This window comes from Ambystoma mexicanum, chromosome 10 (genome assembly GCF_040938575.1).
Source record: "Ambystoma mexicanum isolate Mex_15411 chromosome 10, UKY_AmexF1_1, whole genome shotgun sequence".
Classification (NCBI taxonomy): domain Eukaryota; kingdom Metazoa; phylum Chordata; class Amphibia; order Caudata; family Ambystomatidae; genus Ambystoma; species Ambystoma mexicanum.
This window is the reverse complement of record NC_090932.1, coordinates 281,138,182-281,155,960: the sequence shown is the minus strand read 5'-3', so window position 1 is coordinate 281,155,960 and position 17,779 is coordinate 281,138,182.

Below are 17,779 nucleotides of genomic sequence, written 5' to 3'. Positions count from 1 at the left end.
CTTTGTGTACTAGGCCATCATAGGCGTACAGTCCATATTGTGCATGTCCCAGACACACGCAGTGCCACGAGTCCCGTGTCCATGTATCAGCCACCAGGCGTGAGTGCTAGAAGCATACATCAATGAGATGCTGACGAATGTCACGGGCCTCCGGTGCCTCGCAGACTCCATGAGGTGCTGCCACATCCCCACCCTCATCATGACCATCATCAGGTGCTTGCAGTTCTGCGTCAGGGGGCATGGGCACATTTCTACGTACGCACATGTTGTGGAGCATGACACATGCCATCACCATCTTTGCAACCTTCTCATGGCGGTACAGGAGTGCCCCGCCAGACCTGCTGAGGCAGCGGAAACGGGTCTTCAGTAGGCCGAATGCCTGTTCAATGACTACACGGGTACGTGAGTGGGCATGGTTGTAGTCCTCCTCATGCTGGTCCCGTGGGTTCCGGACTGGTGTGAGGAGCCATCTCTTCAGTGGATATCCAGCATCACCTGTATGTGGACGAGAAACGTATGATGTGGAATGCCATTGATACGTACGCACACCCCCCCCCCCCTTCCTGGCAGGTCATTGACAATTCACATACCCCACATCATCATGCATGTAATGAGACTCACCGAGTAGCCAGGATCTGTTCCCTGCGTGTCGCTCCATGTAGCGTGGTATTGTAGAGTTCCTCAAGACCATAGAATCATGGGTTGATCCAGGGAATCGGGCACAACAATGTGTGATGATCCTGTTGGAGTCACACACCATCTGTACATTCAGGGAATGAAATTGTTTTCGGTTGCGGTACTGGGCCTCCATGGCATCTGGGACGACCAATTCAACATGGGTGCAGTCGATGGCACCAATGCAACCCGGTATGCCGGCAAGTGCATGGAATCCCACTTTTGTGTTGGTTATTTCCTGCTCCGAGCGTGGTAGAGAGATGTAGTCGTCTGCGTGCTTCAGGAGGGCATCGAGCACTTGCAATAGTGTCCGTGAGAACAGTGGCTGAGAAATGCCATGCAACTGTCCGACTGTGTGCTGGTAGGTGCCTGTGGCCAGGAAGTGGAGTACAGACACCACCTTCAGTAGGGGTGGGATGGCGGTTGGGCTATCTATCATGCTGACAAGGTCAGCATGTGTCATGTCCACAATGGCGGCTATGGTGTCCCGGTCCAGACGGTAGAGGGTGTGGATCTGCTCATCAGTGAGGTTGAACGGATGTGCTCGGAGGCGTTGAATTGCGGGCTGCCTGCGTGGTGGTAGTGGCTGTGCTGGTGGGCCTTGCTGGCCCTGCCTTGGCCTCCTCCTCCTCCTGCGTCTCCTCCGTGCGGCTGGTTGTAGTTGGTGTTCGTCTACTTCTTGGAGTCGGAGCACTTGCAGTGCTATCAGGTCCCCCAGGGCCAACATCGCGAGTCCTGCCGGTAGCATTTCGGTGTGGTTGTGGGAGGAGACTGGCTGTGCAATTTATGTGTTTTCAGGCTGTATGGCCTCCACCTGTGGTGATTGATTCCACCTGTGCAAACTGCTCTCCCCTTTGGCCGAGCACGTCCCGCGCACAACGCTGCAATTCGGGGAATTGTATCTTGCTATTGCAATCATGTATTTGTACCCGATGGCCGTGTAAGATTGGTTGATATGTTCATTCTGCTGTGGTCCCATTGTTTCACATACTATCTGTGCAGTCGCGAACAGACTTGTGAGGGGTCAGTGGGACGTAGTACTCGAGTAACGGTGGGCCCTCATGCATCACTGTACCGAGTTGCAACGACGGGCGGGGCGTCCCATTCGTGGGTGAAGGCAGTTGCCATTTTCACACACAGCCGCACTCGATGGAATAATTAGTGATTTCAAACGGCCACAGATGCCTTTTCGACGTGATGTTGCAAATGAGGAATTCGAAGGGCGGCGCTTTCGGTTTCCAGCTAGCGGCGAGGAGATGCCCACAGGTCTGACTGCAAATGTAACGTTCTATTGTTCTATGTCCTTGAGACAGGGCCCATGGCGAGGGAGCAATGATTGATATGAATAGTTTGGGATGCGCAATAGCTACGTGGGCGATGAGGCCGTCCGTTCCCAAATACATGTTACTTCACAACACTGGAATTACGGGCTGGGGCACTGTGGATTTAGCAGGCTGCATAACGCACAGACTCAATGGATGTTTCTAATGTTATGTGAGTAATTATTCAGGCATTTTGATCCCGGGATGAGGGAATGATGGATGGATGCATGGGCAGGTGATTTGATACAGAGTTTGCCATGTACAGGGCTTCTTGGGATCTATCCGCCTCCCCTACGCTATGTGATGCAGGGCTGCCATAGTGGGACCATCGTCCATCTGGCCTTGTTGAGCCCTCCCTGTCTCGAGGCGCCCTCAGACACTCGTTTGTGATGGTGTTTGCACCTCGATATAGATGGTTATGAGTCGCAAGTGGTTTTGGGGTGGTGATGTTCCTTTGGAGTGGGCTAGCATGCATATGGCTGTGGATTTCGTGTGATCATTGAAGTGAGTTGTTGGTATGTAGTTCTGATGGCCATTCTGTTCTTTTTCTTTTCTTTTGGTTGACAGGTATCTCCTCCCCTTTTGCCACTGCCATCTGTATGCCACTCCTGCAGATGGATTTTACTCCCGACACCTGCTGCTTCGTGTTAATCAGTGGAGCAGCATTACGATCTTATGGGACGATCGCCAATGGGCCACATGCCCTTACGCAGTACTGGTGGCTCGGAGCAACATTTCGGCCTTTCAGCTGGACTAGTGCCTCCCCATTGGGACGGCCCTGCGGTTCTGTGCGCTTCCATGTTGCCTTTTCGTACGTGAATGTGGCTCTGTGTACCATGGGGGAACAGGGCGACACACAGGTAGTGGCTGGTCATTTCTTGCGGAAGCAGCCCACAATGGTGATTGGTGTTTTGGAGTTCATGGCCTGATGGCTGTATGTGCTTTGTGATTTTGATGTGCATAAAATTTCTATTCTGATTTGGCCCGTGTAGCGTTTTTCTTTGCAAGTGATGTGGCATATGCCTATTTGGGGGGCGATGTATTGTGAGGAGATCTGCATTGGGTTCCAGCTTCGGGGTTTAGTTGCGTGGTACTGTGCTGTGCGCGTTTGCCTACGAAGCCCAGTGAGGTCAGGGATGGGGGCTGCCAATATGCCAGTTTGAATGTTGTCATGCTCAGGGGCGGGGGATTGGGTTTTGTGTAACAGATGCCGGTCAGCCAGGTGGACTGGTTGAATGATGTGGTTTTCGGAATATTGCTGGTCACAGGTGCCTGTGTTTGCGTGCGTTTCTTGGTGGGGGACTGTGGTCATGTCCATTGGGATGGCTTCTGTATTCGTGCCATCTGTGCCCTGCAGCTCCCATTGGCCCCTCTTGTGTTTCTTTTGTTTGTTGGCATGCATGGGTGACTTGTACATTTCAATGGTTGCATTGTGGCTTCATTGCACCTACGGGGAGTTGTACTTTGTGGGCAGGGAGCGGTGTACAGGCACTCAGTGGGGCCGTTTACGGTTGATTCGCGATGCCGTACTTCTCGCCATGGCGGAATGGTACATTCCGCCATGCCTGATGGCGTTAGGTACATGTCCGCTAGGGTCGGAATTGGCGTACCGTTGCACCATGGTGGTGTTTGCGGTTTGGCATGGCGCGCGCGCGCGTGCTTGGTGCAGTTAGCGTTGGCGTTCACTACGGTGTCGCTAATGGCTTCGTACTTTGCGGTGACGGGTCATAGTCGCACCGAGCGCTATTCGATGGCGGTATTGCATTTCCGCCATCGTTTTTCGATTTCCGCCAGGGTCGTAATGAGGGCCACTGTGTTCCAAGAATTCTCGGAACATCTGGGCTCTCCTAGGTGAAGTCAGAGGCAATAGAACTAACGCAATAGTTAATCCTATAGGAGCAGAGAGATGGGAATGTCTCCTGAGGGAACGCAACATCTTGAATAAAGGCACCTATCAGGAGGTTAGTTATAGTAACCCCTCTTGGCCGCATATCTCGTTTACGGTTGCTAGCCTAATTGAGAAAATGAATAGGTTAAAATCTTCAAGGGTACCTGGCCCTAACGGTATTGCCAATATTGTTTTAAAAAGTAACCCCTGTTTTTGGGCCGAAACTCTGAAAATCTTATATGACAAAGTTCTGTTCGAAGGTAGAATACCTCGCTCATGGCAAACTGCCATTCTTATACCAGTGCACAAGAAAGGCAACAAAAACGATCCATGCAACTATAGGTTGCTGTCGATGCTTGACTGCACTGGTAAATTTTTTGACGGCCTAATCTTAGAAAAACTACAAGATTGGGCTGAGAAAGAACAGATTTTTAATTGTTTTCAAAGTGGTTTTCGTCGGGGTTACTCAACAACGCATAATTTAATTATTTTAGACTCTTTGCGTACCGAGGCTAGGAAAAAGGGAAGTCCCCCGCTTTATGCGCTCTTTGTGGATCTTAAAGCAGCATTTGACTTGGTACTAAGAGATATCTTATGATCTAAACCTGATGTGCTTGGTTGCCCAAAAGGGCTTTTATACTACCCGAGGCTTTTTCATCAGAACAACACTTTCTCCCTTAAACTTGACCTAAAAGGCAACATGACTGATCAAGTTGTTCAAAACAGAAGAGTAATGCAGGGCTGTGTCACGGCTCCTACTTTATATAACCTGTTTACATATGATCTCCCGTTAGCAATAGGTAAGGCATATAATTGCCCTCCGAAAATAGGCGACAAGCATTGTTCAGTCCTTGCGTATGCAGATGACCTAGTGCTATTAGATCATACTTTTAGCGGACTGAGGAGATCAGCTGAAGCACTATGGTCATACGCTAATCGCAATGGATTAGTAATAAATCTACAGAAAACCCAAGTGATTTTATTAACCAACAAAAAAACTGCTCGTATTAGCCCGAAGATACAGAACGTAGAAATTAGGTATACTCCAAATTATAGGTATTTGGGAATTGATATAGAAACCTTAGGTGATTATTCCCAATGTAGAGAGTACAGAAAGATAAGGGCAGCCCAAATTACATGGTTGCCTTATCGCTTTGTTAGCACTCAGTCAGGTTTTATAATTTGGGCGGCACGGCTCTTATATCAACAGGTCCTGGTTCTGATGATGATTTATGGTATAGGGTCTCTCCTAAATGTGGATTTGAACTGGTTGCATGTTGTGGAGGGGAAATATTGGAGAGAGATCTTAGGCCTCCCAACCTGCATACCGATGGCCATAATTAGGTTGGAACTAGGTTTGATTTTGTTAAAATGCTTAGTGCTTAAAAAAGGGCAGAATTATATCTGCTGATGCGGAGCAGAACTGGAAACCCTCTGATTGACACCCTGAGAGTGGAATCTTGCAAAGAAGCTGGTATCTTTCCTTTTAAAGATAAGGTCGACACCTACTTGAAAGATATTGGGCCTCATTACGACCCTGGAGGTACGGAGTGAACGGTGCCGTAAAAGGTGCCGGCGCCGTTCACTCCGTACCACCGCATTACGAGTTCCCCTCACGGGACACGGTAAGCACGCCTGGGAAAACCAGGCGTGCTTACCGGATCCCGCGAGGGGAAGAGGGAGCAAACAACGGGCCATCTCGTAATGGCCCATTGTTTGCTCCCTCTCCCATTCCCATTCAGCCCTGTGTGGGCTGAAATGGGAATGGGGAAGGACCGTGTCCGGGTCCTTGGAGGGAGGAATTAACGGGCCTTCCGAACTCGGAATGGCCCGGTAAGTCCTCATTCCAAGGACCCGGACCCCGACGCGATTTCGGCGGCAGTCATGCCGCCAACAGCGGCATGGTTACCGCCGAACTCGTAATGAGGGCCATTGGGTGGGATATCCGATCTGAAGGGTTTACTCCTAAAACTAAGATGGCACTCTCTAAAAAATCGGAGATGCATGATTGGATAAGAAACTATGCCCACTTGGAGAAGCTAAAGACCTACCAATTTACTAAGTATGTGTTGTATTCATACAAAGAGCCGCAGTTTTATTTTAATCTTTGTCCAGCAGTCAGACTCAGGCGTTTAATAGAGCTACTTAGGGTGAATTACTTGCTGGTATTGGTGTGTACGGGTGTAATCAATCAGTTTCCACAGTCTTAATGATACTGTCGAATATGTCAAAACCAGTCAATAGCAGAATCGGGGAGACATGTGCTAACTGGTTGCCCTAAATTACGTATGACATACCAGACTCATTATGGGAAATACGTACATAACCTTGATTTTATTTCAGAACTGGCTTTCTGGTGGAGCAGCATAAATTCACAGTATTTAGGCCGCCTGATTGCAATGTATAGTGTCTGGTTGGTAGTAGAAAGCCGACTGGGTATCTCTATTTGAAGTATCAGTATGCTATGGCCATACCTTCCTAACAGGGTCAGTACTTAATTTTTAAGTTGTGTTTTATCATGAGTGAAGAAATACATACCGAGATACAGCCATGGTTGTATGGTTCTATGAATTTTACATCTCTAGGTAATGTTGCTATTTCTTTGGCTTAAGGAATATAAGAATTGACATACATGTTTTTATAACTTTTGTGTGATTTTAGGATTATACGATTGAATAGCTTTGATAATAACTGTCAATTGTGTAGTAGTTAATTAATAATTGTATATGTGAAAATAATATGTATTTGTATTTTTTTATGTGTAAAGTTTATTTATAAACTATATCACATTAAAAATATTAAATTAAATTTGTGACATGAGTAATGAAATCCCCGACTGAAAAGACAAAGTTTGTCTGAGGAAACAGTCTTTCGCCTTGTGGTGCGATGGCTGCATCCTCAGCAGATCGGGATACGGCATCTGTTTCAGTTTTTTGTATTCCTGGAATGAACGTCAGAGAGAAATCAAATTGGGGAAAAAATAAGCCCAATGGGCATGTCTGCTATTTTGACACTCCATCTGTTGGAGTACCTTAAGGTTTCTGTGATCAGTTCTTATTATGAAGGGATAGCGAGAGTCCAGCAGTAAATGCTACCATTCCTGACAGGATTCTTTGATGTCCAGAATTTCTTTTTCTAACATGGGGTAGTTAACTTCGGATTGTGTCAGGGTTTTAGAGAGGTATGCCACAGGGTGTTCAATTCCATTGGGATATTTTTGCTTTAAAGATGCCCCTATGGCTGAATAAGAGGCATCAGCTTCTACAATAAACTGACGTTGTTGGTCTGCAGTTTTCAGAATAGGGGCCGAGGTAAAGGCTTCCTTGAATTTCAGAAAGGCAGAGTGAGCAGCAGTTCCCCAAATAGATGTCTTTCTCTTCTTTAGTAGTTCCGTAATGGGCTTAAACTGTGATGAGAAGTTGGCTATGAATTTATGATAAAAATTGGAAAACCCCAGAAACAGTTGAATTTCCTTGACTGTGGAGGGTTCCTTCCATTGCAGAATGGTTGATACTTTGGAAGGATCAATCTAGGTGCCTTTATGGGACAGTATGAAGCCCAAGTAAGGAACTTTCTCTTGATGAAAAACACATTTCTCGAGCTTCGCAAATATATGATTAACTTGGAGGCTTCGTAGGACTTCTTTCACATGTATCACATGTTCCTTAAGGTAATTTGGGAAAACAAGGAATTCGTCTAGATAAACCACTACATAATGTAGCAGTATGTCAGAGAAGATGTGATCAATGAATTGCTGGAAGACAGCTGGCGCATTTGACAGGCCAAAGGGCATGACCCTGTATTCATTGTGCCCAAAGGGCGTCCTAAAGGTGCTCTTCCATTCATCACCTTCGCAGATCCGGATGAGGTGATAAGCTTCATGCAAATCTAACTTGGTGAACATGGTAGCACCCCGGATAGCCTCGAGTATATCTGTAATTAAGAGCAGAGGATACTTGTCCTTGATATTGATTTTGTTGAGTCCACGATAATCGATACATGGTCTAAGTTCTTTGGTGTCTTTTTCAGGTATGAAGAACAGAGACGCCCCGGCAGGGAACTTGGATTCCGTAATGAGTCCATGCCGGAGATTGGTGGTCAGGTACTCCTGTAATGCTTTCTTCTCTGTCCTGGACAAAGTTACATTCTTCTGAAGGGAAACTCGTGATCAGGGACTAATTCAATGGAACAATCATCTGTCTGATGTGGGGGTAGCTCTTTATACTAGTCGTTGGAGTACACCATCTGATATTCTTGATAACAGGGAGGGAGACCATGTATCATATCAACCCTAGTACAGTTACAGGCATCCAAAATGTTCTCCTCTATAGTATGCATACCTACAGCGCCTTTTTACAAACAGTGGTCCACACAATGTTAGGACGCCAAGAAGATGATTACTGCTGTCCAGTTAATATAGGGGTTATGTACCCTAAGCCATGGCAGACCTAATATCAGTGGGTAGTGGGCAGCCTTGATGAGGTCAAACTGGACGTTTTCAATATGGGTGGCGAAAGACATGGACAGCAGATTAGTGCTTTCCTTAATGCTTCCTGATGACAGGTGTTTACCATCAACACCTTCCACCTGGTATGGGTAGTTCTTTCGCTACTCGAGAAATTTCATGGGAATGAGCCCACTCATCATTCATAAAGTTCCAAGCTGCTCCACAATCGATGAGTGCAGACACATTGGGAATGGAAGCATTAGAATCTTGCAGGAATACTCTTATCACTACCATAAGAGAGGCTAGTTTAGCAGAATATGTATGGGAACTCCTAAGTTTGTCCCAAACCTATGTTCCCTTTAGATTCGGGATCTGGCATTTCCCAAACACCGTGGAGGAGCAATCAGGCAATCGCGCAGAAGATGTTCATGCGAGCCGCAGTACACACATAGGCCATTTCCCATCCTTCGATTTCGTTCTTCTGCAGATAATGGTCTGCATGCCGTGCTGACTGCCATGGGTTTGTCCTCTGCTTGAGGTTTGACTGAAGGTCTGGTATAGTCAGATATGGCACATCCGGCTCTGTTTCTTTTTTTCTATGATCTCCTCTCCTGGATCTGATATTCCAGTTGCATTACCAAAGATATAAGCTCAGCTAGATTAGGGGGACGAGGAACTCTGGCAAGTTCAACCTTCAGTTTTTGGGAAAGACCTCTTCTCATCAAAGTTACCAGTGCATCGTTGGGCCAGGCCGTCTCATTGGCCATCTGTTTGAAATGTGTGATGTAGGTTAGGCTGTCCAGAGATCCTTGTTTAAAGTCTAGAAGATTCTCTTGTGCTGACACAATGGTCTATGTGCGTGCAAACATGGCCCTTATGCCATTTAAGAAACCAGGAAAGGAATGGAGTATTTGATTGTTCGTAGTTACTAAAGGGGTGGCCGAGGCTAAGAAGCTTCCTGGCATGTTTGAAATCATATAAACTGACTTTAGAACGGTCAGTAGGGAAAAATGACGGTTTGAGAGTGATCTGTATGAGACAAGTATCAATGAACTCCTTCAATTTTCGCGGATTCCAATCAAACATAGCCCCTACAGGTGGTCCTGGGGGTATTTCTTGACGTATAGGAGTCTGAAGCACAAACTGATGCAGATTAGCATTCTCAGTCTTTAAAGCCTGCACCTCCTGTGTCAGAGCTTGAACAGTGGCTGTCAACTGCTGGACTTGTTCCATTTTGCGAAACAAGATTTTGTATATATATATATATATAATTATTTTTTGTCGTTGCTTACTATTAGTACAACGTAAGCACTAACCTGTTCTGTTGTTCTGGTCGTAGGCGACTTTGAACAGGCAAAACCTCCCCGATAATTCTCATGACTCCTTTGGTAGAGGGCAAGAGACAGGAGAACTCTGCGGGCAATTTGCTTCAGGAAAAAAAAACCTCTTGGAGCAGGAAAACCCTTAGCAGTCAGTGGAAGATGATGAAAGAGAAGCTTGCTTGACCTTGCGGTGCTCCGTAGCTGCAGAGTAGGAGGATCCGAAGAACTGCAACAACGGGAGCCAGAGCCAGGAGTAGCCGGTAGGAGCACAAGCAGGAGGAATTCAGCTGAGAAACCCCAGCGGTAAGCAGGCAGGGAGAAATGTGAGGGGTGAGCGGCTAGAGAGCGGGAGAACCCCGAAGCAAAAGAAGGGAGAAGGGAATCTCAATCGGAGTGACATGGGCTCCGAAACCAGGAAGGCTACAAAGGATCCACAGGTAAGAAGAACGGAGAAAACACAGAAATAGATTAGACTAGCGCTTTGCCACAAGAAACAAAGCAATGCATCTGCTTACTGTGGAGGATGCATTTTTAAATTGCAACTGACTTACTTCTCTGTCTTTGGTGCCGGCAGGGCACCATCTTGGAATCAACTAGACTGCATGATGTGGTGAAGCCGGCAGGGACAATGCTTCGCCATCTTGGGAGGTACACTGAATAACATCTTTCACCCATTGGACTACTGTGACCAAGGGGTATTTTGTAGGTTCATGACACCGGCAGTACTTTGGTGGACAAGGTGGCGTTACCATTGGCTGTGTTTTAGCCACAACTGTGGCACCAAAATAATCTGTGATTAAATTCACCAGATTGCCAACTGGGACGTTCAAGCCAGTAGGAGGAGACAGCTATGTCAGGGGGGAGACTGTCCATGGATGTAGGATTAATTCTTGTTTCCCCACCGACTTCCTACCCCTTGCCACCTTGCAAAGGTTGCTTTCATCATCCAGTTTGTCTAGCAGTTACGACAATGACAGTGAAGGTATGAGTGAGGCAGATGAAGGCCAGGGATTGCCGACCACCTCTAATCCCCCCCTCCTCCAACTAGGCATTGTAGGCAGGAGGGGTGAATCCATGCCACGTTGGATTCAATAGGTGCCTCACTGGACCTTTTGCTGCTGTTATGCACCAATATGCAAAAGAACAAAGCGCAATGACGATGATCCTGACTCAGTGGGCGTGAAAGGCCCTGGCCTCTAGCATAATGAGAACAGTAGTGCCTGTGCTAGATGAGCCCCCCAATTTAATGGCGTCTATTTAACCTTCGCCAGTCGATATATCACGAGGAGTCAATCAGGCACCCAGTGTTACTGGTCCCACAATTTATTTGACAAGCCAAGCCCATCCCCCATCATGGCTCGGCCAAAATAAATAGGGATTACTCAGACCTATTATGCCCCGACACAGAGAATGAGGATGCCTTGCCTAAAGAACTGGGGAAGCCTAGCCTCAAAGAAACAAATCGACGTGGAAGGGTGACTACTTGTCGTATGCTCCAAGGTCATCTATCCAGGTCAATTTGCAGTCATAGTGAGATTGCCTCTCCTGTGCTTTTCCAGGAAGTAGGAGGCGCAAAGGCCAAGATGGGGATCACTATGATGATGCAGGAGACGAGGGCTCGCCTCCAACCATGGTCACTAACATTCTACCTGACGGAACTAAAAGGCAACTTAATTTGCAAGGTCCATTGCAAAGGTGGTTACTACCGGGGCAGAGAGACAGCCCTATAACACTGGACCAAGATGTGTTACCGGGCGGGAGTACCCACGCCCCTTCGTTAGGATCAGTCATTGCTCCCAGGGTCAGCACAATGGACAGCCCATGATGCCATCAACATGATAGAATTAAAACTCAATGGCCCCAAATAAGTCAGTTGGACAAAAGGTGTGTCAAAGGCTGGAACAAAGCGGACAACAAGGTGGAGTCACACTACAACCAGGCGGCTCTCTACGGGAAGGGGATCGAACTTGAAGAAATTTCCCCTTTGAACGCTAGTCCATTCATGAACCACAGCTTTTTACTGAATCTTTTTCAATGTTTTTCACAGCTCAGGAACATAACAAGCAGAGACATAAAAACAGTTGTCCTGCCGAAAGTTCATAGTGCTACAAATTGGACGGTGGTGGAGTTTACCACTCCAGCAATTACAGCCATACTGAGCCTTCAACATCAGGACATAAAGCAACTAGGTTTTCAATTAACAGTTTGTTGGAAAGTAACTTACCCTATACGAGATTCAGATTTGTTCTTACAAGCCCAAAAAACAGCTTTTCACTTGCACTGTAAACCAAACAAATGTAATCTTACAACTTTGTTAAGGATCTCAAGACGTCAATTTTGAGTTTTGCCTATTTTGATTGCCCAGGTAGGGGGGGCAAGCATGTATACCAAAAAAAGGGGTAATGTTGAGTTGGGCATCTTGGAACTCGCAGGGTTTTAACTCCTTCTTGCAAAATCCCATGGGCCTAAAAATGTTAACCACTTATGATATATTTTTATTACAGGAGACATGGTCCAGGGACAAATTCTATGTGAATGGATGTGTTATCTGCTCCCTAGCCAAGCAGAATCCTAGAGGGCGCCTGATGGGAGGGTTGGCCATAGGGGCGAAAGTCCCCCTGAATTTGATACACTTAGTGGTAGGCGATAAGTGAAAGGGTGTCCTATCAGCAGTATTGCATAAGTCGGAATTCTTCCAAGTCCCAGCTCTGATAATAAATCTATATAAGCCACCTAGAGTTAAGACTCCTCGTCCTATAAGCAGGAAAGCGACCAAACTCCTCGACTACTGGTATGCCTGCTTTCCTTGGGGTGGTGGGGGGGTTGATTAGTGTGGGGGACTTTAATGAACACATGTTTCGAACTCAAGGGCGGGAAGTTCTACAGGACTCCATTGCAGGCAAGAGTATCTCGCCGGGTGGGAGGGAAGGATTCACCCAAACATATTGCTGGCAACAACACCTAGAATCCTTTAACTTAGCCTGTCTGAATACAAAGACAAATGCGGGCCTAGATTTCCAAAACACCTGGTCTAATGGATGATTCCATTCCTGCATCCACTATGTATTGATTAGCCAGGAACTTTGGGGTAACTTCAGCCCTATCACCATGGTGCAATCCAATCTTAGTGATCACTCACTACTAACATGGGTGTGGACAATGGGGATGGGAACAAAGCAATCGGACAGGAAGTGATGCCCAAAGATAACAGTTGATAATGCAAGCAATCGAATACATTGGTCTGATGCGAAGATCAAAAAGAAGAATCCATTCCTTAACCACCATGCTAAGCTGATTATGAATAGGTTGGTTTCTTATGGTGGGTAATTGAAGGACAATTATGAGTATTTTAACATCAGACAACATCACGGCTAGTTGGAAGGAGTCTATTCTGATTGCAGTCTATAACAGGGGAGATGCAGGGGAACCCCTAAATACAGGTTACCCGCCATCCTTGATTCCTGCGACAAAATATTTGCAACTCTACTTCTGAAACAAACAAACGCTTGGGCTGAAAACACTGGCCTCTTGCACGGATGTCAAACTGGCTTTCGCAAGTCCACAGCACTCTGCACAATAACTGCACTGTAGAGTTTCTACATGCCGTCACAATAGCCCGCAATCAAAGGATTAAGACTATACGAGAGCTTTTGATACAGTCTCTCGAGTGAAGCTCTGGCACAAATAATCTCAGTGGGGTTTGGACCAGGTCCTATTACAATTTGTCAAGGCACTGCATAGTGACACAGAGATAGCCGTTTGACTATATCAGGAGGGGGTACTTTGCAGAAAAATGTAAACCAATATAGGCTTGAAACAGGGGTGTGCGCTTGCACCACTGTTGTACAACATATACACGTCAGACTTGGACACACACTTGTTGGGAATTAAAACCTTCCCCCTGACAATTGATAGTGAGTCGGTTCCTTGGCTAATGTATGCCGACGATACGATCCTAATGGGTAATACACAAATTGGCCTACAGCATGCCATTAAGGCTTTGGGTGAATATGCCAGCATGAACACCTTGATCATAAACCCTTTAAATACTAAGGTTTTGGTTCTGGGTAGTAGGACAAAATGCCAGGAGTCCGTTGCCTGGGTGCTTAATGGTCTAAAGTTAGGTGTGGTTGATTGCTACACCTACTTAGGATTTCCCATTTGTTCTTTCCCAAATCTAGGGTATTTCGGTGAGTGCATTTCAGGACGCATACTTAAGAAGTGGCATCTGAAAAGAAGATTTTTGGCTAGTTCTGGTGGTATCAACACAGAGGGCCTGATTAAAATATACCCGACAAGCATTATTCCCGCTTTGCCATATGGCCTCGAATTACTATCAGATGCTCATGTGTACTGGTTAGGCTCGGTGGGAGTTTATTAAGAATGATCTTAAAGGTACCCAATGCTTTGCCGGTTGAGGCCTTGCTACCTGAGCTGGGAGTGCGCTCGCTTCACGCACACTGGCTCCTCAAGAGACGCAAGTTCTACTGCATCTACTGCATTGTGCCCCCCGGACGACACTAAGTTATTGAGTCTGGTGGCCATGAACCCATGTGGAGACCCTGAAAATCCTTTTCTTGATTCGCTGTCAAAAACAGCCAATTATCGCATCTCCCTGACATGCCAGACTAGCTCAACTTACTTAAGAAAATGACCTGGTAGTGGGATAGGGCTGTCTCTGACCAGAAACAAAACACTGAAGCTGCTACCAGGAATATATGCAACAGACATGTATAATAGGCAGGCCCTGCCCCTACCTTCTTAAGCCCTGTACTGTAAATATGTAGGAATTCATTATATATCTCCTTTTAAACATCCTACCCATTTCCGAATACACTGGGACCTCGAGTGGTGTCCAAAATGCACAAAACATTTTTCCTTTTATCTGTCTTACAAAGATGCATGCTTTATGTAGGGGGGATCCATCTTCTCGACGAAACCCACTTCTTGTACATCTCGACAGTCCTGAATGAACAGTTGTCGTGACTTATGCAGAGTCTGAATACATAATTATTCGGCACCCCTGTGCTGCCTCAAGCGCTTCAATGAGGACAATCAGTTCTACTGCCTGCAGTGAATAATGTCCTGGCAGCCTCTGCTGCAAAACAACCTAATATTCTCCCTCATCCAGATGCACCACAGCTGCACCAGTAGGTCTCTGACCTGTCTCCCGGTAATAGTTGAAGACACGTCAATTAAATATACTTCTCCCTCATCTAGAGCATGCTCACGTTATTTAGGAATATCATCCTCTGGACCTTCATATATAACACAGTCATGCACCTCATCATCATCCGTAACAGGTGTGGTCAAGAAGGTAGCTGGGTTCACTGTTTTCCAATGACAAATATGAATAGATGGGCTTGATAGTATCACTTCATATGCGGAAGCCCTTTGTATGGTCAGGTTGGATTGAGACCTCTCTAGTATTGCGAAGACTGCATGCTCCACATACCATGTTAAGGAAAATCCCATAAAAATAGTCACAGACTTTTCAATAGCGAAGACAGTAGTAGCCAATGCTTGTTCAACAGGAACTGCTCTTGCATGACTGAATCTATCATGCCACTGTAATAAGCCAGAGGTCTGTGCCCCATTGTACTGTGTTCTGTCAGTACAGCAGTCAACATCTGACCATCAGCATGTGAAAAGAGATACAACTCTTGTGTATAGTCAGGAGTAGCCAGTACTGGGGTGGAAGAAATAACATCTCTAAGCTCCTGAAATTTAGTCATCATTTCATCAGTCCAAGTAATAGTATTTTTCATTCGCTCACCTTTTCTGAGGGCCTGAAACAGTGGTTTAGTATGTGACGTGTAATAAAAAATCCATGCTCTACAGTAATTATATAATCCGATAAATGTCTGCATATCCTTTACTGTCACTGGCCCGGGTGTAGCGTGAACTGCTGCTACACATTCTGGAGTTACTCTTTTATCATTCACTAAAATCAACTGTCCCAAATACAACACCTCCTGCTGACAATATTGTAATTTTCTTCAGCCCTCCTTGTACCCTTTGTCAGCAATTGTAACAACGCTATGGAGTCTTCCCTACATTGGTGTTCTGTACTACAACATACCAACAAATCATCCACATATTGAATTACAGTACTGGGGACAGCAATCTTACCTAAACCTTCATGTAGCATCGTATTGAAAATACTCAGGGACTCACAGTACCTTGAGGAAGCCTAGTATGTTGGAATCAGCTCCTGGCAAACGTAAACGAGGTGAGATAATGTGAGTCAGGATGCAAGGGTACTGGAAAAAAAACATTTTTCAAATTCACCACACTAAAATAGGTGGCCTCAACAAGTATATTGCACAATATTGTAGAAAAGTTCGGAACCACTGTCATTAAGTGGGCGTAAATCTTGAATCATCCTCCAACTGGCACCTTTCTATTTATTTACCAGATAAATAGCTGTGTTACAGGATGAATTTGAGGGTACTATGATGCCCTGATGTAAAAGGGCCATAATGGTGTCAAAAATCCCCTCCTCTGCTGCCTTCGATAGAGGATACTGCTTTACATTCAGCAACACAGCACCGGGTTTCAGAGTTATACGTATCAGCGTGGCACTTTTTAAAAGCCCCACATCATGTGGATTTCTTGTCCACAACTTATCGGAAACTTAAGCCAAATCTGCAGAGATAAATGAAGGAGCAGTCCCTACTAGCAGCATGGGACAAACTATATGCCTGTATTTTATCATTATTTCTCAAGGGACACACACATCCAATATTATTTCTCCCTCATTTTCTCTGTTCTCAAACAACTGCTCATCTGAGACATTTTTCATTGGCATGATGGGGGTCAATGCACAGAACCATGCTCCCCTCCTTCCCTTTGTTGGAATCAACTGGTATCAAAATAATGTAGTCTTATGCCACTAGAACACCTTTTATATCCAATTCAATGATAGTGACTGAAACTATCTCCTGAGGCTGGGCGGGCCTAAACAGAAAGTGAGAGGGTACTTGTCAGTGCTTGTTTGCCACCTGTGGCACTGCACTGAGTTATAGGGTGACGACATACAGAAACAAATCAGGGCCTACTGGTATACCTCTTGCCACAGACTCAATGCCTAATACATGCAAGGTCAATATTACCCTCATAGCAAACAAACCAGGCGTGGAACACACCACACCTCTTTTGGTGAATGAAATGGTCATGTTGAGCTTGCTCAAAATATCCCTTCCCAATAGATTGATTGGAGTTGCAGTGGAACATAACTAGGGGGGGACACCTCTCTGCCTCCTATCTTGATGGGTAATTTCTTTGTGAAAAGAACCGATTGAACTACCCCAGAGAAGCCTTGTGTTTCCATAACCTCACCTGATAAAGAGAATATTTTTTTGCTATCTCCACGCCTACCAACAGTTCCTCTTCTTGGTCAGCAGTGATAGAACTGGACATGCTAAGGCTCTCTGTGGACTGTCCTAATCTGGGTAGGTGTTTGTCCCCCAAAAACAAATGGATTTCTGCTGACAACAGTGTCTCCTTGATACTGGGTCACTGTACCATTCGGAACAGTGGCATTTCTTGGCATGTGGGGGTTCTGATACAATGGTGAGGCAAGGAATAAGCCTTTGTTGTGCTGTGCTTTTGTGAAAACATGGCCTGTGAGGATTCAGGCCTACTCGTAGACGTGGAGTAAGTTCATGTTATAACTGTTGTGTATACATGTATACTACATCCTCTCATAGTTGAATTGCAACACTACTAATTAACTTCCCTCTTTATGATTTCCCACTCCTGCCAATTGTTCCCACCCACAACACACCAACTTCCCCCTACATGGTCCTGTAATGATTTCCATATTTTAATATATGTTTCTCATTCTAAATCATCAGGGATGGGCAGTGGTCTGGATTTGCATCCCAACATCGCCATGCCCCCAACCGTGTTACCTAGAGGACAGCAACAAGAGGCCACATTTGTGGAAGTCAAGCATTGTATGAAAAAATACAAAAAACAACCTTTATTTAGCAGTTTGTTAATGCACCAACCATGATTTGGTGTATGTGAAAATAAATTTTATTGGACCTGTGAAATTGACAAGGCCATCAATATATGTGCTTTCATGGCACATACCTTTGTGCAACCTATCATGGCACTG